We start from the raw sequence: 7763 nt of genomic DNA, 5'->3' as shown, positions 1-7763 counted from the left end.
GTTCAGTTCAGTCACTCAGTCCTGGGCTACTCTTTGTGACCCCATGAATCGCAGCACGCCAGGCCTCCCTGTCCATCACCAACTCCCGGAGTTCACTCACACTCACGTCCATCGAGTCAATGATGCCATCCAGCCATCTCATCCTTTGTCGTCCCCTTCTCCTCCTGCCCCCAATCCCTCCCAGCATCAGAGTCTTTTCCAATGAGTCAACTCTTCACATGAGGTGGCCAAAGTACTGGAGTTTCAGCTTCAGCATCAGTCCTTCCAATGAACACCCAGGGCTGATCTTCTTCAGAATGGACTGGTTGGATTTCCTTGCAGTCCAAGGGACTCTCAAGAGTCTTCTCCAACACCACAGTTCAAAAGCATCAATTCTTCGGCACTCAGCTTTCTTCACAGTCCAACTCTCACATCCATATGTGACCACTGGAAAAACCATAGCCTTGACTAGACAGACCTTTGTTGGCAAAGTAACGTCTCTGCTTTTGAATATGCTATCTAGGTTGGTCATAACTTTCCTTCCAAGGAGTAAGCATCTTTTAATTTCATGGCTGCAATCACCATCTGCAGTGATTTTGGAGCCCAAAAAAATAAAGTCTTGACACTGTTTCCACTGTTTCCCCATCTATTTGCCATGAAGTGATGGGACCAGATGCCATGATCTTCGTTTTCTGAATGTTGAGCTTTAAGCCAACTTTTTCACTCTCCTCTTTCACTTTCATCAGGAGTCTTTTTAGTTTCTCTTCACTTTCTGCCATAAGAGTAGTGTCATCTGCATATCTGAGGTTATTGATATTTCTGCCGGCAATCTTGATTCCAGCTTGTGCTTCTTCCAGCCCAGCGTTTCTCATGATGTACTCTGCATATAAGTTAAATAAGCAGGGTGACAATATACAACCTTGATGTACTCCTTTTCCTGTTTGGAACCAGTCTGTTGTGCCATGTCCAGTTCTAACTGTTGCTTCCTGACCTGCATATAGGTTTCTCAAGAGGCAGGTCAGGTGGTCTGGTATTCCCATCTCCTTCAGAATTTTCCACAGTTTTTTGTGATCCACACAGTCAAAGGCTTTGGCATAGTCAGTAAAGCAGAAATAGATGTTATTATTTTTAAATTATGGGAGTAGGTCTGGTTTTACAAGGATTATATAATAATGTATCCTGCATGAGGACAGTCTCTGGATTAAACCTTCTGGCTAATTCTGTTATCTTAAAATGTAAATTATGGGAGTAGGTCTGGTGAGGTCTTTACAACCTCCAGACATTCTTTGGATTCATTGGAGAGTATATAACTCCATTGTTAACACTAGCAAGCCAGTACTCTTTCTGCCCTCTTCTGATGTCTATGTCAGAAGCTTTCTCTATCTCCTTTATACTTTAATAAAACTTTATTACACAAAAGTTCTGAGCAATCAAGCCTAGTCTCTGTCCCCGGATTGAATTCTTCTCCTCAGGAGGCCAAGCATCCCAGGGTCTTTGCAAGGTTCAACAACAACCTTTCAGGGTCACGTTAGGGTCTTTGTGTCACAGAAAGAAAGAAAGTGAAAGTGAAGTCTCTCAGTGGTGCCTGACTCTTTGTAACCCCATGGATAGTAGCCTGCACCAAGCTCCTCCTCCATGGGATTTTCAAGGCAAGAATACTGGAGTGGGTTGCCATTTACTTCTCCAGGGAATCTTCCCAACCCAGGGATCAAACCCAGGTCTCTCACATTGTAGACAGACGCTTTACTGTCTGAGCCACCGGGGAAGTCCTTGTGTCACAGAATGTAATCCTTAACAGCATTTCCAAAGCAATACACTATTGTAAAGTTAAAAAATAAAAATAAAAAAAAATAAAAAACAAAATAAGGTCCAATGTTTCAAGCATAAACACAAAGTATGATTACATCAAGTAATTATCATATAAAACAAGCCTTTTTATTGTTAACCTGTGTGGATCCCATGTCTTTGAATCTATTTTATCTTTTTGTTGAAACATAAATGATAAGATGCCTCAATAAAAGGCCAGGTAGGTGCATACTGCAGCAGAATTCCTAACTTTGTCCCTCTCTTCCAACCACAGACAGGGACTTAAATTTAGACACTAATTGCAGTTGAATAGATATCAGAGTCAAGCTTACAGATAGTGACTGCTTCTAAAACATCCATCCTTCTTACATCCTCTTCAATCTGAAATACTTCTGTGCTTTGAACAGTAGGAAAAATTATTTCCTTTACATTTTAGTCATTTACCCTTTATTCACCTGAGAACATTTTCAAATTTGCTACTCTAAACAGAGAAGGAGGCAACCATACCTTTGACACCAATAAGGCGTGCATCTCAACTGAGATACATTATATTAATACTTAGAGTTGATTTGGGGTTTGCTTGCCCAGATTACAAAGGGTGACAATTGAAATCATTGAAGCTTTCTTACAAGTGCACTCACATCCAGATCACAGGGAACCATTTTATTTTTATATCTAGACTACTATCCAATGATTTAGAAGATAGATCTGCTCTAATTTTATTCAGTGTGTTCTTTTTGAGTGCTATAATAGGCTTTTGTTTGCACGCAGGCACCTAATTAAGAGAGGGAAAAAAAATCTGTTGTTAAAATCAGCTGGGAATAATCAGAATGATCATTCTGAGGCTTATAAATATTACATGAGCAATATGGGTGCATCTGTAATATATAACTGTTTTCCAGTTCCACTTAAAACTTTTTGTTCTAAAAGTCTCCAAGCCCAGGAGAAGATTGCTGCTTTAAATTCTTACTCATAAGAAGAGCTCCCAAGATTTCTATTTGCAGATATTTGGTTTATTTATATACTTTCAAGGATTATTACAAAAACCAACATGTTATTGCTGTTGCCACATGTTTAGTCTCTCAGGACAGGGATCTAGTGTGGCTTACCCAGAGTCCCAAGGAGATGCCTGCATTTGGTGGGATATTTCACCACCACCTGTGTTTTGAACCTTAATATTTTGATTGTCCTCTGTTGAGTTTCACTGCCTTTAGAGAATTTGGAACAATGTGATAGAATTACATAAATCTTCAAAAAGAATTAAGTGAGGTCAGAGCTCTCATTCAAAAATTTTAGCTGGAATTCCTAAAAAGAGATGCAGAGAAAATAAATTCATGGTGAAGAGATTTACTTCAAGAGGGAGAAAGGTTCTAGCCTCACTTGAGCTCTCTCTCTTTTTCGTTACCCCGCCCCCACTTGAATTCTGTTTATTGCTCACTGTTTGTCCTCACCCTCTAGCATGCCGCCTCCTTTTGCCCTGGGGAGGCCCTTCAGCATTATACCCCTCTACCTCTCAGGGGGTAGAGGCTGAGGAAAAGAACTTTAAGCGCCCCCTGGAGGTTCAAATGTATAACCAACAGATACCAGGTTCCAAAATAGTCCTTGTTTTTTGCAAATGTTGCAATTCATCCATTTAAAAGATAGGAATTTATTCCAACAAGACTTTAATTGTTTTAGTTTACCAAGAATGCGTTAATCAAGAAGAATGAAGTTATTTCTTTGTCTTCTCTTTCCAAAAAATTGGATTTTTCAAGTAATAGATAAACGGGGTACCTCCAGTAGCTGTATCCCTATCCTAGGCAGCATGGTGATTAAGCAAATGGAGAAGATGTGGGTACCATCTCTTTCCTATAGGTTGTAACCAAATCAGGGGCTGTGTCCAGGAGTTCTAATTACGTGTCTAGACTGGGATTTCTCAGCTTTAGTACTACTGACTTTCGGGGCTGGATAACTGGGGGCTGTCCCATGCATTATAGGGTGTTTAGCAGCATCCCTGGTCTCCACCCACTATATGTCAGCTATATTCCCTCTCCTGCCACCTCTAAGTTGTGATAACCGAAAATATCTTCATACATTGACAGATCCCTCACCCTGGGGGAGGGAGACAAAATTGCTCCCAGTTGAGTCCTACTGAACTCAGGAAACCATCAGGAATGGGGATGGGGAGTACTACCCTAAAAAAACTCTTGAGCAAAAATAGCATTCACTTAAAAATCAACATATTCTATAGACCAGTATGTCTAACTTGAGCCAGAAACATGTATTGTACAAGTCAGGGATCTAATATTAGCATTTTTGCAAAAACAAAGCTCTGCCTCTTCATATGTTCTTAAAAGTTATTTTTTCATTCCATCTGTTTTTGTGATGCAGTAATTTCAAAAGCCACAGTGAGTCTGAAGGAATATAGTTGTTTGCCCTTTAATATCTTTTCAAATAGGTATTTGTAAACAAGTCTGAAGGCAAGGAATGTGATAATGTATTGAGTCCTCGTTTGAGAATATTTTCATGTGTAAATTTTTCTTCAATGAGATAAGAACAAAAGCTCTTGACTGGAGTCCAGTTCTGCTAATTATTTTGTGATGAGCAGGTTTCCTGTGTTGTTTTTTGTTTTCTAAAGAGTAATATATGTACTAACAGCAACTGCACAGGGATAAAAACCACAATCTGAGGCACTGAATTTTAAGATGACTGGTATTTGCAAGTAAAGCCTGTCTTCACATAGACCAGCACTTCTTGGCTGGATGATTTCGTCCCCCAGGAGACATTTGACGATATCTGGGGATTTTTGATTTTCAAAACTGAGTAAAGGGATGCTATTGGCCACAAATGCTGCGAAACATCCGACGGTGCACAGCAGTCTTCTGTGACAAAGAGTTCTTCATCTCCAAATATCAGCGGTGCCAGGGTTGGAAGAGCCTGGGATATACATACGGGAGAGTTTCATCACATAAGGGGGCTTGAGGGTCAGAGGAAGGTTATTTTTCACCCCAGTTCCTTCCCTACTATTTGTGGAGCTCATTTCTTTGAATCTAGCATTGACTTTTTATTCTCTTTTAAAGGTTGATAGTCTTCGGAGATGTAAGGTGTTGAGTTACTAAATACAGTGAGAAGCCACAGATGGTTTGCTCTTATGCTGAGAAGATAGCAGGATAGAGCAAGTTTAACAATACTGTTTGAATAGCACGTTTGAGAGTGGGAGAGGTCTTTCAGATGAGGGAGAAGCTGCCAGGAGAAGCTGCCAAAAGGGGCTGTGGAGTCTGTAAGACTCAACTCTGTTGCTTTGTTTCCTTGTCTTCAGGAGCATTTTTAAATTCACAGAGATACAAATGGCAAACTGTGTTCAGTGTGTGTGTGTGTTTAGATTAAATCTAAAAGATAATTCCTATAAAATGAGATTTCTATGCTTGCTACTTCTCCAGAGAATGAGTGATAATGGGCAATATTCATCCCGATAAGTCAAGCAACCTAAAGTTTACATTTAGGTCATAGACTTCTGCTGCTGCTGCTGCTGCTGCTAAGTCACTTCAGTCGTGTCTGACTCTGTGGGACCCCATAGACAGCAGCCCACCAGGCTCTGCCATCCCTGGGATTCTGCAGACAAGAACACTGGAGTGGGTTGCCATTTCCTCCTCCAATGCATGAAAGTGAAAAGTGAAAGTGACGTCGCTCAGTCATGCCTGACTCTTAGCGACCCCATGGAGTTCTAGAAGACATCAATTCTGTAGGAAGCTCTATGCTTAGTCCTTCATTCCAGTTTTCTGTCTGTGTTCTTTCTTTTCATTCTTGCATTTTTAATGCCATATGTCTGCTCTGAAGTCAGCCCAGAATAATTTGAAATCCTGGTATCACTTTTAAAAAATCCTTTTTTCCCAGTCCCTTTTCCACTTAACACTCCAAAATACTTGCAACAGCTCTCCCTTTTCTCTCAGAACAGCTTGAACATGTGGTCTTTGGACCTTTTCTTCCCCCCAAGATTATGTATTTTGTCTTTGTTCTGAAATGTTTCTCACTGCTAAATTATAGTTCTTTACAAAGAAGGTTGGGTTTAATTAAGAGTTTAGAAGAGTCTTTCAAAAGTAACTGAAGATCAAAGATGATCATCAAGAATGTCACACTATAGTGTGGTACTCTGAAGCACCACTTCTGCTCAAATTTGGGTTTTCTGACATCTGTTTCTTTGCAGTGGCATACTGTAACACATTTTTTTAAGTCACAGATCAGACTGGAAGAGGTCCCAGAGAAATTTAATTTTGTCATCCCAATCTTTCCCACTCTTGTCTGGGTCCTGCTATCTTTATTTTCTTAAGTTTCCCATTTTAGTTGCCAGGGAGCTGTAAATAGAGTTGTCTTAAACATTTCAGGTTTCTTTCCCCACCAAATAGTCTACTTTTCTTGGAAAATGCTCCTTCAAATGGAAAGATTGAGAATTGAAGACAATGAATTCTTGTATGCTCTTTCAGCAGTTAGATCTTTAAAAATGCAGTTATTTAAAGTATTAAGAGAAACTTAGTGCTCACTTTGGAGGCACATATACTAAAATTGGAACAATACAGAGAAGATTAGCATGGCCCCTGCCCAAGGATGACACACAAATTCATGAAGTGTTCTGTATATTTTATATAACTCTTAGAGGAAAACATAGGCAGAACTCTCAGTGACACAAATCAAAGCAAAATCCTCTATGACCCACCTCCTAGAGTAATGGAAATAAAAACAAAAGTAAACAAGTGGGACCTGATTAAACATAAAAGATTTTGCACAGCAAAGGAAACTATAAGCAAGGTGAAAAGACAACCCCAAGAATGGGAGAAAATAATAGCAAAGGAAACAACTGACAAAGGATTAATTTCCAAAATATACAAGCAGCTTATTAAATTCAATACCAGAAAAACAAACAACCCAATCAGAAAATGGGAAAAAGACCCAAACAGACGTTTTTCTCCAAAGAAGACACACAGATGGCTAACAAATACATGAGAAGATGCTCAACGTTGCTCATTATTAGAGAAATGCAAATCAAAGCTACAATGAGATATCACCTCACATCAGTCAGAATGGCCCTCATCAAAAAGTCTACAAACCATAAATGCTGGAGATGGTGTGGAGAAAAGGGAACACTCTTGTACTGTTGGTGGGAATGTAAATTGATACAGCCACTATGGAAGACGGTATGGAGATTCCTTAAAAAACTTGGAATAAAACCACCATATAACCCAGCAATCCTACTCCTAGGCATACCCTAGGCATTTCCTAGGGTATACCCTGAGGAAACCAAAATTGAAAGAGGCACATTGTTCACTGCAGCACTATTTACAATAGCTAGAACATGGAAGCAACCTAGATGTCCATCAACAGATGAATGGATAAAGAAGCTGTGGTACATATACACAATGGAATATTACTCAGCCATAAAAAGGAGCACATTTGAGTCAGTTCTAATGAGGTGGATGAGCCTAGAACCTATTATACAGAGTGAAGTGAGTCAGAAAGAGAAAGATAAATTCTGTATTCTAATGCATATATATGGAATCTAGAAAAATGGTACTGAAAAATTTTTTTACAGGTCAACAATGGAGAAACAGACATAGAGAACAGACATATGGACATGGGGAGAGGGGAGGAGAGGGTGCGATGTATGGAAAGAGTAACATGGAAACTTACATTACCATATGTAAAATAGATAGCCAACGGGAATTTGCTGTATGGCTCAGGAACTCAAATGGGGGCTGTGTATCAACCAAGAGAGGTGGGATGGGGCAGGAGATGGGAGGGAGTTTCAAAAGGGAGAGGATATATGTATACCTATGGCTTATTCATGTTGAAGTTTGACAGAAAACAGCAAAATTCTGTAAAGCAATTATCCTTCAATAAAAAAAATAAAAAAAGAGAAACTTAGTACTTTATTAAAATCTCACTGTGTCACCACAAATTAATGTAGTTATTCTTCTTGGTCATTAGAAGGCTTTTACCCAATGGTG

The 7763-nt window shown here is 39.5% G+C and overlaps 1 non-coding gene across 1 annotated transcript; it reads left to right on the top strand.

Moving 5' to 3' along the window:
- Nucleotides 1-6294: 6294 nt before the first annotated feature.
- LOC139181848 (U6 spliceosomal RNA) lies at nt 6295-6401 on the top strand. The gene has a single exon (XR_011565576.1). It is a non-coding gene; the product is annotated as a U6 spliceosomal RNA (small nuclear RNA).
- The last annotated feature ends 1362 nt before the right edge of the window (nt 6402-7763 follow it).

This window comes from Bos indicus, chromosome X (genome assembly GCF_029378745.1).
Source record: "Bos indicus isolate NIAB-ARS_2022 breed Sahiwal x Tharparkar chromosome X, NIAB-ARS_B.indTharparkar_mat_pri_1.0, whole genome shotgun sequence".
In the NCBI taxonomy this organism is placed as follows: domain Eukaryota; kingdom Metazoa; phylum Chordata; class Mammalia; order Artiodactyla; family Bovidae; genus Bos; species Bos indicus.
Note: the sequence above shows the minus strand (reverse complement) of the source record. Positions and strands in the feature narration are given on the sequence as shown.